Consider the following 15,442-nt stretch of genomic DNA (forward strand, 5'->3'; position numbering starts at 1 on the left):
AATCTAGGATTTTCAAACCTAGCTGGGGGAAACTTTTCTATCAAACAATATCTACCAAGTATTAATTTAAACAATGATTGATTGATCAGTGCACACAGGATCAATCATCAAAAATTCATGATTCATCAAAACTAAAATTTTACCAACAATTTCATAATTCAAAGCAGCGTAGTTCTTATGTTGATGTTCTAAGTAATAGATTAGAAAGGTCATCTCTGTGTAAAATTAGATTGAGTGCACACAATCTTGCTATTGAAAAGGGGCGATATTTAGGTTTACCCACCGATGAACGACTTTGTAATGTATGTAAATCAGGTGAGGTAGAAGATGAAAATCACTTTTTACTGAAATGTGAAATTTTTTCCAACTATACCCAGCAGGCACTCAACGTTGAATAAACGTTGAAATGAGGTTGAAATGTGATCAACGTATATTCAACGTTGTAACAACGTAACATTTTCAACGTTGAGAAATAAACAAATATTCAACGTTGAATTAACGTTGACAATTTCAACGTTGAAATTCGAAAGTTGATTCAACATTGAATCAACGTTAACTTATTTACTCATCGGGTAGGCCTATATAAAAAAAAAAGCATTATCAAATGGTAATACATGCACAACCGTAATAGTATACACTTATAAAGAAAAGAATGAAATAGAATTTTCGTTTTCACATTGATAAAACAGTATAGTACCAACTATTGATCACTATTTAAACTTGAGTTGTGTCACGTTATGAGAAAAAGGGGGTAAGTCTTTGATACTGAATTTCTAGGGAATAAGAAATGTGAGTTATTTATTTTATTTCACATAATGTTACTTGGAACATAAGGATAATATGTAAAGAAATTTGAAATAGCAAGTTAATTATCTACAATGATCGCGATTTCTTTCATTCATATTTTCGCGGGATTTGAACAGGAAGTCAGATTGCCCATGCGCATTATTTAAACGCGCCTTTCCTGTATTTCAAAAAGAATAACAAAGGACGAGGTTGCAGAGAAACTTTCCATTTATCACGCATATTTATGGTATGTAGATGTTTGTATGTTGCTATCACGGTTTTTCATATTTATTAATTGTGTTTAGAAACTCTGAATTAGTATCCATATTGCACAATCAGAGAAAAATATAACGTCAACATTCCTTGCAAACAGATCAGAACACGTGGAAGAGCCATCATACAATAATTTCCTCCAGTTATGCTATTTTTAAGAGCATTTAATGCGAAAAGCATGTTTAGTTTCATATTTAAGTTAAGGTTAAAATTGATACATTAATTATGCTTAAAGATTAAAAAAAGAAAAAAAAGGGGGGATAAGCAAGTGTTTACATTAATGTGTACGTAACCTTGCGCTGAAGGTTTGCAGTCCATTATCATAACATGCATTATTTATTTTACAGTTTCTTGTCAAACAAATCATTGGCTGTAGTGCATCAAGTGGAGCAAAATCAAAAATCAGTTTTGGGAATGCCAGTCTTTAAAATCATCAAAGGTAGGTTTTTTGTCTGTATAACTTTATACCATTTGTGTTCAAAGATTTATCTGTTGTTTATTCTAATTTTGTTAACCTTACATACAAAAAAATGTACCATATATTATTTTACATGTATGTTTATCTTTATATCTGAACTATTCGACTTAAGCTATTTTTTCATGTTAATGGACTTGGGCAGTCATCAATAAAAAAAACCATCATCGGTAAAGTGTTTTCATTGTTTTAGTTAAACCCAAAGTCTTACAAAACTCAGGTTGGAGCTTCTTCATTAACAAAAAACTAACAATATAAAAAAGAACATGTGGTATGATTGCCAATGAGACAACTATTCACAAAAGACCAAAATGACACACACATTAACAACTATAGGTCACCGTACGGCCTTCAACAATGAGCAAAGCCCATACCGCATAGTCAGCTATAAAAGGCCCCGATAAGACAATGTAAAACAATCTTAATTACAAAAGCTGAAGGACGCCTCCGGGTGAGGGAATTTCTCGCTACATTGAAGACCTGTTGGTGACCTTCTGCTGTTGTGTTTTTTTTATTTTGGTCGGGTTGTTGCCTCTTTGACACATTCCCCATTTCCATTCTCAATTTTATTAGTAAACATTAATATATATTTTTTATTAAAGAAACCTTATTACAATATGTGCTTTGTCTTTATGGTTTTGTTTATTTTCAATGCTTCTAGGAACAAATTGAAAGAAGCTCAAATTTAAGATATCTTTTCACGACATACACTTTATATTTATCATAATCTGATTTTTTCCAGAGGTTCAATATACTGCAAAAGTATAAAGATGTCATTGGGAAATACACATCTGATAAAGACCCCTCCTGCTTAAAGTCTACCGCAGAAATATCTCGAAGTGGTGGAAGAATCATGACATGCAATAAGGACAAACAGAGACAAAGATAACAAATGAATTTATAAAATAAATATTGTATCAAAAGAAATATGATTGTATTACTTAATTTGATATTGTTCCTGAGTATGTATTCATTTAATGGTTTATACCAACTATTGGTGTGAGGGTAATATTTATATTTATATATACATAACATATTTGATCTAACATTGTTGGGTTGATGTTTAGACGAGTTGTATATACATTATGTACACAGCCATGTATCACCATCATTGATGGCGATCCGATGGATACATCTGTTGTAGGGTTGTCACTGACTCAGACGTACTTATGAATATAATTATTTTCTGTGACTGTATCTTACATTAATTTGTAGGATCCTTTACTATAGATAATTTAGCTGATCTGTAACAATAACATCTTCATGCCTTATATATCATGTACTGTAGTACGCCGCTAGATTAAAACTGACGTGGAAAGGTAACATATGGCCACCGAAAGCTCTTTTATTTGAGAGCCCAGGTGGTCGTGTGGTCTAGCGGGACGGCTGCAGTGCAGGCGATTTGGTGTCACGATATCACAGTAGCATGGGTTCGAATCCCGGCGAGGGAAGAACCAAAAATTTGCGAAAGCAAATTTACAGATCTAACATTGTTGGGTTGATGTTTAGACGAGTTGTATATACATTATGTACACAGCCATGTATCACCATCATTGATGGCGATCCGATGGATACATCTGTTGTAGGGTTGTCACTGACTCAGACGTACTTATGAATATAATTATTTTCTGTGACTGTATCTTACATTAATTTGTAGGATCCTTTACTATAGATAATTTAGCTGATCTGTAACAATAACATCTTCATGCCTTATATATCATGTACTGTAGTACGCCGCTAGATTAAAACTGACGTGGAAAGGTAACATATGGCCACCGAAAGCTCTTTTATTTGAGAGCCCAGGTGGTCGTGTGGTCTAGCGGGACGGCTGCAGTGCAGGCGATTTGGTGTCACGATATCACAGTAGCATGGGTTCGAATCCCGGCGAGGGAAGAACCAAAAATTTGCGAAAGCAAATTTACAGATCTAACATTGTTGGGTTGATGTTTAGACGAGTTGTATATACATAACATATTTGTATATATAATCAAGGACCTTTGGATTTTGTGGAGATTTGTCTGCCCGTGAGTGGTTTAATAGCAGTCATGCAGCAACTTCTTATTGTAATAAGTATAGCAATCATCCTGAACACAAGTTGGATCTTATTATGTCTTCATGATTCTTGGGATATACTTCTTTTAAGAAGGGCTTAACATTTGTTGGTCGTTAAAAAAACTACTTTCAACTTGTGAGAATTATTTTCTTCAACATCTTCTTTCCTCTCTGTTTGGAGATCCTTTCTGTGGTGTCGGGGATGTTGTTTCAGTAACAGTTGATGTATTTATTTAGATTTTTCCCATTTAGCTTATCTATTTGGTTTATATGTATCTTGGTGAGAGAAAAACACATTAAAAAAAGTGTACACTCAGGCTGCCTACCATCTAACAACAGCAAAAATTTTGAGAGCAGGTAAAAATGTGTATGCAGCTTAATAATTAATTTCATTAATATACTTTCAACTACTATTCAACCTTGAATCAACGTTGAATGGATGTTGAAACTTCAACGTTGAAATGTCAACGTTAATTCCAATTTTCAAAATCAAACATAAATTTGACATTGTTTCAACGTTGAGAAACAACCTTGTTTCAACGTTGAATCAACGTTGAGTGCCCGCTGGGTAGAATTAACTTTAAAAATAAGATATTAAATATACTTCCTACATGTTGTAGTGAAAATCAGCTATAGTTGTATTAATAGTTATTCTTTAAAAGTCCTGAAAGTGACTAGTTCTTATATATGGACCAGACCTGCCAACTATCCTGATTTTCGCGGTATCATCCCGATTTTCATCCCTCAACCCGAATCCCGATATCGGGATTCTAAAACAAGTCAAAATCCCGATTTTTGGCAAAATATACCTGAAAAAAATATTTGGTTACCGATTTTGAAGTTTTTCTGATAATCTATAATTTTACCCGGGGACATATTATGACAAGTTTACAATACTACGCTAATCAACAGTCACAACAGGTGTCATAATTTGTTGTTGCAAGTAATCGGATTACCTGATGGGTAATTACAATCCTCAAAATTAATTAATATTATTATTTGTAAACAGAAAGTCGGTCAGTTGGCCTTTCATTTTTAATCAATTTATCATACGAGCACAATTTGCAACGTTTACCGTAGTTCCATAACAAAATCGTAATAAACTTAAAGATGAGAACTGTAATGAACTCTTAAAAAAACATCATTTATCTTGAAATTCATTTAATTTTTGAAAACAGACATGTGTCTGTTGATTTAAAATCGACGCCATTTTGTATTCTTCTACTGTGAATAAACCTCCGCTGGTAAGACCACCTCCGAACACAAAAAAAGATAACTCAACTTTTATCCATTTTCTCATTAATACTGATAGACTTAATCAAAATCTGTATTAATTTTATCCTTCTAACTTTAGGACATATAGGTTTAGGTCTTTTGAGGCATGGCCCAAAGATAAGAAGGTTTTTGGAGGGGGAAAAGGGGGTTTTCACTAAGTATCCTTTATTTTTTAATGCCATTTTTCTCTATTCTTAAGTTATTTTGTCAATTTTAAAATAAGTACAAGAATCCTGCAAATAAAAGAAATCAAGGCTTATAAGATCATCATCAGTATACCAAAAGAAATAAGAAGAGACATGAGACTATTTTAAGAGTAAGAAACAGTGCACACAGAAACGCCAATCTGGTCGCGCACTAAATCCCCCATGGAGATTTTCAAAAGTTGGCAGGTCTGTATGGACCATAATTTGGTATTCGGCCTTTGGTTTCTTTTTGTATTCTTTTTTATAAGTTCTAAAATTTTAACTTTTATTTTGTGGGTTGTGTTGGTGTTAGAATAGTATGAATTGAATAATTGAGTTTTTCGAGAAAAAATTAATACATTTTGATTCACCGTTTCACGACAGGAAACCTAACAGGAAACCAATCTTTATTTTCTTTATTTTGCACAATATAATTCAAAAGGCATAAATAAACACCATTACTAGTGTTACTTGCTTCATGTTAATATTTAAAATCTATTTTCAATGTTATATTAAAGTTTTTTTTAAAAGTGACAGGAAACCATAAGAAACCGAAAGCATTTTTAGCTCACCTGGCCTAAAAGGCCATGTGAGCTTTTCTCATCACTTGGCGTCCGTCGTCGTCGTCTGTCGTCGTTAACAATTTTTCAAACATCTTCTCCTCTTAAACTACTGAATGGATTTTAATGAAACTTAACATGATTGTTCCTTAGTATATCCTGCACAAAATGTGTGCTTTGATTTTTGATCCGTCAAAAAACATGGCCGCCGTTACTTAAAATAGAACATAGGGGTCAAATGCAGTTTTTGGCTTATATCTCAAAAACGAAAGCATTTAGAGCAAATCTGACATGGGGTAAAAATGTTCATTAGGTCAATATCTATCAGCCCTGAAATTTTCAGATGAATCAAACAAACCATTGTTGGGTTGCTGCCACTTAATTGGAAATTTTAAGGAAATTTTGCAGTTTTTGGTCATTATCTTGAATATTATTATAGATAAAGATAAACTGTAAACAGCAAAAATGATCAGCAAAGTAAGATCTACAAATAAGTTATATGACCAAAATTGTCAATTGACCCCTTAAGGGGTTATTGTCCTTTAATGACAATTTTTCACAATTTGTTCATCATATTTGCTAACTTTAAAAAATCTTCTCCTCTGAAACTACTGAATGGATTTGGTTAAAACTTAGCATGATTGTTCCTTAGATTATCCTGCACAAAGTGTGTGCTTTGATTTTTGATCCTTCAAAAAACATGGCCGCCATTACTTAAAATAGAACATAGGGGTCAAATGCAGTTTTTGGCTTATATCTCAAAAACGAAAGCATTTACAGCAAATCTGACATGAGTTTAAATGTTCATTTGGTCAATATCTATCAGCCCTGAAATTTTCAGATGAATCAAACAACCAATTGTTGGGTTGCTGCCACTTTTAATTGGTAATTTTTAGGAAATTTTGCAGTTTTTGGTCATTATCTTGAATATTATGATAGATAAAGATAAACTGTAAACAGCAAAAATGATCAACAAAGTAAGATCTACAAATAAGTTAAATGACCAAAATTGTCAATTGACCCCTTAAGGGGTTATTGTCCTTTAATGACAATTTTTAATTGTGCTTCATATTTGCTAACTTTAAAAAATCTTCTCTTAAACTACTCAACTAAATTCAACAAAACTTCAACTGAATGATCAGTAGGGTGTATAAAATAAAGTTTGTGCTTTATTTTTTATTTCGTCAAAAACATGGCCGTCATGGCTAAAAATAGATCACAGGGTAAAATGCAGTTTTTGGCTTATATCTCAAAAACTCCAGCATTTAGAGCAAATAAGACAAGATGTTAAAGTATTTATTAGGTCAAGGTCTACCTGTCCTGAAATTTTCAGCCGAATTGGGTAACTGTTTTTTCAGGTATAATGCCCCTGAATTGATGATTTTAAAGAAATTTTGCAGTTTTTGGTTATTATCTTGAATACTATTATAGATACAGATAAACTGTTTATAGCAAAAATGTTAAGCAAAGTAAGATCTACAAATAAGTCAATTTGACCAAAATTGTCAATTGACCCCTTAAGGAGTTATTGCCCTTTAAAGACTTTTTTCACAATTTGTTCATCATGTTGACTTACTTTAAAAAAAATCTTCTCCTTTGAAACTGCTGTATCAATTTCAGCCAAACTTAGGCTAAATGAGTTTCAGAGTATCTAGTATAAATTTTATATTTCATTTCCTTGTATGTCAAGAAACATAGCTCCTATGGCTAAAATAGAACATAGGAGAAAATGATTTTTTTTTTGCTTTTGAAGAAAATAGGACGATTCAAAGAACATTTAAATAAATTGAAAAGCCAAAATAATCATTGATGAGAGATTTAACCAAAAAAATTAAGGTGAGCGATTCAGGCTCTTGAGAGCCTCTTGTTTTAGTTTTATTTTATTGCAAAATCTGCTTAAAATAATCTGAACAGTATACTTTTTCTTAAAATCCATCTTAAATGTAACAGTATTATAAAACTCCTAAATATGTGCTTGTTTTGAAAACAATTAGTACAATTTATTCAGAATTTTCCATATTTTCTTCATTGATACAGGATACCATAATCGTTGTATCTTGATGTTTTGGCCAAAAAAATATATTTATATTTGGTTTTGAAATTCCAGTTATATAAAATTTATTCCAAATCATTGGCAATGTAAAATTCTTTAAATCCAGTAAAGAAAAAAACTTTTAACTTTGAATTAAAATCTTTAAAATAGGCACCATGTGATATTTGTGACCTGTACACAATCTACATGGTTTCCACATTTTAACCTACTTTAGTGGGCTAAAATCAATAAAGTACTTCCTTTCAAGTCATGCCTGGTAAAAGTTTACTACCTTTGACAAGTTTATTGCGTTTCTGAAAAGTGTTTGCAGAACATGAATAGAAAAAAATAATTATAAATTGTGACAAAGTTACCAACTTTGTACATTCCAAGTGTAACGGTATATTGACATGCATTTTTCATTTAATTATCTTTATTCACCTAAAATATCCAGTAATATTTACTGCTGAAGCAAAATCAATCCAACGAACATCGGCACCATGATAAGAGACTTAATTTTGATTGAATTTTCCAAGGACCCTTTACATTGTTATTGGGAAACGTAGTGTGTTTAAACGTCGGTCAAATTTGAAATCGATTTTGTCAAGTCATTGGGCATTTATTTTCACACAAGATCGTATGTAACATTATGCACATAGGAAAAATAATAGACCCCCGGCGCAATCTCTTTAAAAATTGTATTTTCCTCTTTTTAACAAGACGAAACATGTCTACAGATTATGTTTGCTAACATCCCGTTGGAAACAAAAACAGTGTTTAGACCTAGTATTTCGTACATCCGGCCGTAATGGCGTGATCACATGTTAGTCACATGTTTCACGTATGACCAGAAATGATTAGAACTTAAGGACAAAAACAGTTTTAATAAATAACTGGACTTCTGTTTCGTGTGAAATGTAACGCATAACGATAATGTCATTTTCTTACTTAATTATTACGAAGATCAAAACAAGAATTTTAATCATTTCTGATTTACCTGTTTGAACATCTCGCGAGAGTTCATATTTGCATATTGTTTTTAAGAATTCTATTACAACAAAGCTGATTACATCATCTAAAATTTGCGTTACGAAATCGGACACAAAAGTCACGCCACTGTTCTTACATCTGCTACATAAATACATAAATAAGTTCTCGGCATTTTCTTCTCACTATTCTTATTGGTCGATGTTCTTTGTTATTTGAAAGCAAAAGTTTCGAATTTGCCAGTGACGATTATCTATAAATCAGTCAGCGTTATGCTCTTCGGAAGCAAAAAGTAACGCGTGAAACGACACAAAAATACGGTTGTAGAATCTTTGAAATTCGTATATTTCAATTTTTTTTCTAGGGAAGAGAAACATACACTTGTATGTTGATAAAAATAATGGCATCTTTAGATGTAGTTACAACTTTTCTTACAGTAGACGTTACGCACGATACTGGTGTCACTTCTTACTTTGACGTGTATTAACATTTGGATGGCGAATATGGACTTCAGTTAGTAAAACAAAACTGTATCATTATATACCAAAATATTCCGTTTTAATTGTATTTTATCATTATTAAATTAGATATTCGTTTTATAAAATGTGTGTTTGTCAATCCGCCTGTTTAAACCAAAATTGTTATGAAAATAACTTGTAAGATGTAACAAAATTTTACCGTAATCACTCTAGTAATCTCTTAAAAATATTGCAAACATTGCATAATTCGGCCAAATTTCACTCAGTAACGTCATAACTAACAAATTAATTGTGACGTCTTTTTTGGCGAAAAAGTCATGTCAATAGGCAAAATGGTGGCGGAAAACAATAAAGGTAAGCATTGTAATCATTTGATTTTAACGTCACTAGATTTGCATATACAAGTTTCTTCTCTAAATAATTGCAATATTTTAAATGACTAACACTATTTAAAAATATAGGAAGACGGCTCGTAAACTATACTTCAACGTATAAAAGTTTGCTCAAAATCGTGTTTGTTTTGAAAACCAAACAAGCCATATTTCTCAGTCTTACAAAATGTCCCCTTATTCTACATTCAACGTTTCCTTACACATTTTCTTAGATTGTGTCATCTCAGTTCAGAATGCGAAGCTTTCACACTTTGTACTTTATGCTTATCAGATTGCTCATGGATTAGGCTTTAAAATAGTACCCATTGTATTGGTATAGCCGTTTAGTTAATTAATAATATTTCTAACTTTCTGAGACTTACAAAATGTCACCTACGTCTTTTTTCGTATTTCAACGTAAATTATCTTTTTTTAACGTCACCTTTCTTATGCGTCAATTCGACGTATTTAATTTGCGATGTGTTTTAAATTAAAGATATTTTTGCAACTGTAGGTTCCATCATGAAATCAAAAGGTAAAATTGACAAAATAAAAATGTATAGAGAAAGGAAAAAACAACAAAAAAGTGAGAGAAATAAATTATACTACGAAATGAAACAAAATGAGAGAATAAAAGAATACAAAAATTCCATAGCTGCTGTAAAAAGGACTTTTATCTAATGAAGGCAGGATCATGTCAAGAAAAACTGAAAAGTTCGGAAACTGACGATTGGCAGGGTCAGTACCCAGAAGGAACTACCGTTATTCGTGGATTATATTACAGAAAAACAGGACCTTTATCGTACAGTTTAATTAAACGTAAAAATGTAATTGTGAGTGTCAAATCTGTCTTATATGTAACAAATGATATTTTGACGGACTCCGTAATTGATTTGTCCTTGGCCATTCACGAAGAAATAATTGGACTGGCAGAGCAAAGCAGTTTATAACAGACTATTCGGAATAAAATTGAACGAGTTATTTTGTCTTTGAATTGCTCTTATATTTTGTATATTTCTTAAAAAGTAAACAAACAAACATTAAAAAAAGACATACAAAAGAAACAATTAACGTAAACTGAAAGGGAAATAAACAAAACAAACATACAATCGAATTAAAAAACATCAAATTCAGTCTTTCAATGCCGTCGTTTTTCAACTTTTCATTTTTCCATGTAGAAAACGTCGTAATTCGACGTTACGTTTGGTGACACCAGTATCGTGCGTAACGTCAGTAATTCACATTTTATCACTTTTCTATAGTTATAGGAAACGGAGCCCAATAGCAAATTATGGTCCATATATAAATGTCTGGTGTATAGATTTTAGCTTCTTAATTATAACATATTGAACTACTAATGCTGTATTCATTGTAATTGTGTTTGTGCCAATAAAATATTTTATTTATTTGTATTTGTATACAAGTAAAAAATTCTGAATGTCTAAGGGACATAACTAAGCCATTTTTTTTTACCTATACATATACATGTACAAGTAACTAAAATTCACTTGTACAAGTATCCTACAAATTATTGTATATGTGTATACTTATTTTAACTTCCTCAAGTAAATAAAAATTACTTTATAAGTAGTACCTCTGACTATTAATCATCTAATCACAGTCAAAAAATATATTTCATTAAAAAAATTCACGAATTTTTATTCATTAAAATATATAAATATTTTGATATATATGTATCTAAAAAAAATCTAATTCAACCAGCATTTGAATAAAAAAGGGTGCGAACGTAGCCAAGGGGCGAACGTGTGGGGGTGCGAATGTGTTTTGGGTGCAAACCATCAGAACATATGGATGGACCCCATCATCAGATACATCATCACTTTTGTGTAAAAGAATTATCAGCTGGTTATATGAGCCTGATTTATAGATACAGTGACATGGCATAAAAATAACTCCCATTAGATAGCCTGGCTAATAACAAAGTGACATGACACAAAAATAACTCCCATTAGACAGCCTGGCTAATGATACAGTGACATGACACAAAAATAACTCCCATTAAACAGCCTGGCTAATAATACAGTGACATGACACAAAAATAACTCCCATTAGACAGCCTGGCTAATGATACAGTGACATGACACAAAAATAACTCCAATTAGACAGCCTGGATAATGATACAGTGACATGACACCAAAATAACTCCAATTAGACAGCCTGGCTAATAATGCAATGACATGACACAAAAATAACTCCCATTAGACAGCCTGGCTAATGATACAGTGACATGACACAAACATAACTCCCATTAGACAGCCTGGCTAATGATACAGTGACATGACACAAAAATAACTCCCATTAGACAGCCTGGCTAATAATGCAATGACATGACACAAAAATAACTCCCATTAGACAGCCTGGCTAATGATACAGTGACATGACACAAAAATAACTCCCATTAGACAGCCTTGCTAATAATGCAATGACATGACACAAACATAACTCCCATTAGACAGCCTGGCTAATAATACAGTGACATGACACAAACATAACTCCCATTAGACAGTCTTGCTCATAATACAGTGACATGACACAAAAATAACTCCCATTAGACAGCCTTGCTAATAAGGCAATGACATGACACAAACATAACTCCCATTAGACAGCCTGGCTAATGATACAGTGACATGACACAAAAATACATTGTAACTCCCATTAGACAGCCTGGCTAATAATGCAGTGACATGACACAAACATAACTCCCATTAGACAGCCTGGCTTATAATACAGTGACGTGACACAAAAATAACTCCCATTAGACAGCCTGGCTAATAATACAGTGACATGACACAAACATAACTCCATTAGACAGTCTTGCTCATAATACAGTGACACGACACAAAAATAACTCCCATTAGACAGCCTGGCTAATGATACAGTGACATGACACAAAAATAACTCCCATTAGACAGCCTGGCTAATAATACAGTGACATGACACAAAAAAAAAACTCCCATTAGAGAGCCTGGCTAATAATGCAGTGACATGACACAAAATAACTCCCATTAGACAGCCTGGCTAATAATACAATGACATGACACAAACATAACTCCATTAGACAGTCTTGCTCATAATACAGTGACACGACACAAAAATAACTCCCATTAGACAGCCTGGCTAATAATACAGTGACATGACACAAAAATAACTCCCATTAGACAGCCTGGCTAATAATACAGTGACATGACACAAAAAAAAACTCCCATTAGAGAGCCTGGCTAATAATGCAGTGACATGACACAAAAATAACTCCCATTAAAGAGCCTGGCTAATAATACAGTGACATGACACAAAAAAAACTCCCATTAGACAGCCTGGCTAATAATACAGTGACATGACACAAACATAACTCCCATTAGATAGCCTGGCTAATAATACAGTGACATGACACAAACATAACTCCCATTAGACAGTCTTGCTCATAATACAGTGACACGACACAAAAATAACTCCCATTAGACAGCCTGGCTAATGATACAGTGACATGACACAAAAATAACTCCAATTAGACAGCCTGGCTAATAATACAGTGACATGACACAAAAATAACTCCCATTAGACAACCTTGCTAATAACAGGCCTTCATGCTTTTATGAATTTGTCCTAAAAACTCCTACACCAAGCTATGTATGGTACTATATACAAAAGGTTATATCTCTTTCATTCATGACAAGATACTTGTTACAAGCTAAAAAAGTATATACATAATATATTCAGAAATGGTTCAACTGATATTCATCTGAAACTGTAATTGAGCTATTTTATATTTTCAGTTTAAAGATCTACTGTTCGTTTTTATTTGATTCAAGTCCAGTCGCTTTAATACACGTTTAGTAAAGGTAAGTGAATATTATAGTCATATTGTATTGAATCCTTAAGTTATTTATTTTATCAAATGAAATTCAATTGACAATGTTAAAGTGCTTAAAGGGGAAATAATAAAGAGCTAACAGGATTAACATTTTGCACTCATCTACTTTTGTATATATCATGTATAATATATGAGAAACAAAAAAATGTGTGACATAATTACATGATTACTAAACTAACATGTCTATAACAAAACATTGCAATCATTACAATGTAAATTTATGGCAAGCCGTTTTGCTATTTATTCGATTTTTCAAGATATCTCCTATAATATATAAGATATCTTATATAATATATAAGATATCTCCTTTAATATATAAGATATCTTATATAATTTCATTTTTATAAGATATCTCATATATTTTATAAGATATCTCCTAAAGTTTATAAGATATCTCCTAAAGTTTATAAGATATCTTATATACTTTATAAGATATCTTCTAAAGTTTATAAGATATCTTATAAAGTATATGATATATCTTATAAACAACTTTTTTATAAGATATCTTATATAATTTATAAGATATCTTATATAATTTATAAGATATCTTATATAGTTTATAAGATATCTTATATAATTTATAAGATATCTTATATAGTTTATAAGATATCTCATATAGTTTATAAGATATCTCATATAGTTTATAAGATATCTTATATAGTTTATGAGATATCTTATAAAGAGAATATATGAGAAACAAAAAAATGTGTGACATAATTTCATGATTACTAAACTAACATGTCTATAACAAAACATTGCAATCATTACAATGTAAATTTATGGCAAGCCGTTTTGCTATTTATTTGATTTTTCAAGATATCTCCTATAATATATAAGACATCTTATATAATATATAAGATATCTCCTTTAATATATAAGATATCTTATATAATTTCATTTTTATAAGATATCTCATATATTATATAAGATATTTCCTAAAGTTTATAAGATATCTTATATACTTTATAAGATATCTTCTAAAGTTTATAAGATATCTTATAAAGTATATGAGATATCTTATAAACAACTTTTTTATAAGATATCTTATATAATTTATAAGATATCTTATATAGTTTATAAGATATCTCATATAGTTTATAAGATATCTTATATAGTTTATGATATATCTTATAAAGACAATTATATAAGATATCTGATAAACTATATAAGATATCTTATAAACTTTATAAGATATCTTATAAACTATATAAGATATCTTATAAACTATATAAGATATCTTATAAACTATATAAGATATCTTATAAACTATATAAGATATCTTATAAACTATATAAGATATCTTATAAACTTTAGGAGATATCTTATAAACTAAATACGATATCTCCTATAATATATAAGATATCTCCTATAATATATAAGATATCTTATATAATATATAAGATATCTTATATAATATATCAGATATCTTATATAATTTTATTTTTATGAGATATCTCCTAAAATTTATAAGATATCTTCTAAAGTTTATAGGATATCTTATTTATAAAGTATATGAGATATCTTATAAACAATTTTTATATAAGATATCTTATATTATTTATAAGATATCTCATATAGTTTGTAAGATATCTCATATAGTCTATAAGATATCTTATATAGTTTATGATATATCTTATAAAGACAATTATATAAGATATCTGATAAACTATATAAGATATCTTATAAACTTTATAAGATATCTTATAAACTATATAAGATATCTTATAAACTATATAAGATATCTTATAAACTATATAAGATATCTTATAAACTATATAAGATATCTTATAAACTATATAAGATATCTTATAAACTTTAGGAGATATCTTATAAACTAAATACGATATCTCCTATAATATATAAGATATCTCCTATAATATATAAGATATCTTATATAATATATAAGATATCTTATATAATATATCAGATATCTTATATAATTTTATTTTTATGAGATATCTCCTAAAATTTATAAGATATCTTCTAAAGTTTATAGGATATCTTATTTATAAAGTATATGAGATATCTTATAAACAATTTTTATATAAGATATCTTATATTATTTATAAGATATC

The 15,442-nt window shown here is 30.5% G+C and overlaps 2 long non-coding RNA genes across 2 annotated transcripts; both read left to right on the plus strand.

Annotated features, from left to right (window-relative positions):
* The first annotated feature begins 923 nt into the window (after positions 1-923).
* On the plus strand, positions 924-2,461 carry LOC134683613 (uncharacterized). Its single transcript, XR_010101062.1, has 3 exons — positions 924-1,033; positions 1,407-1,498; positions 2,277-2,461. It is a non-coding gene; the product is annotated as an uncharacterized LOC134683613 (long non-coding RNA).
* A 6,924-nt stretch (positions 2,462-9,385) lies between these two features.
* LOC134683615 (uncharacterized) lies at positions 9,386-10,452 on the plus strand. Its single transcript, XR_010101063.1, has 2 exons — positions 9,386-9,458; positions 9,990-10,452. It is a non-coding gene; the product is annotated as an uncharacterized LOC134683615 (long non-coding RNA).
* Positions 10,453-15,442: the final 4,990 nt, after the last annotated feature.

This window comes from Mytilus trossulus, chromosome 9 (genome assembly GCF_036588685.1).
Source record: "Mytilus trossulus isolate FHL-02 chromosome 9, PNRI_Mtr1.1.1.hap1, whole genome shotgun sequence".
Lineage (NCBI taxonomy): Eukaryota > Metazoa > Mollusca > Bivalvia > Mytilida > Mytilidae > Mytilus > Mytilus trossulus.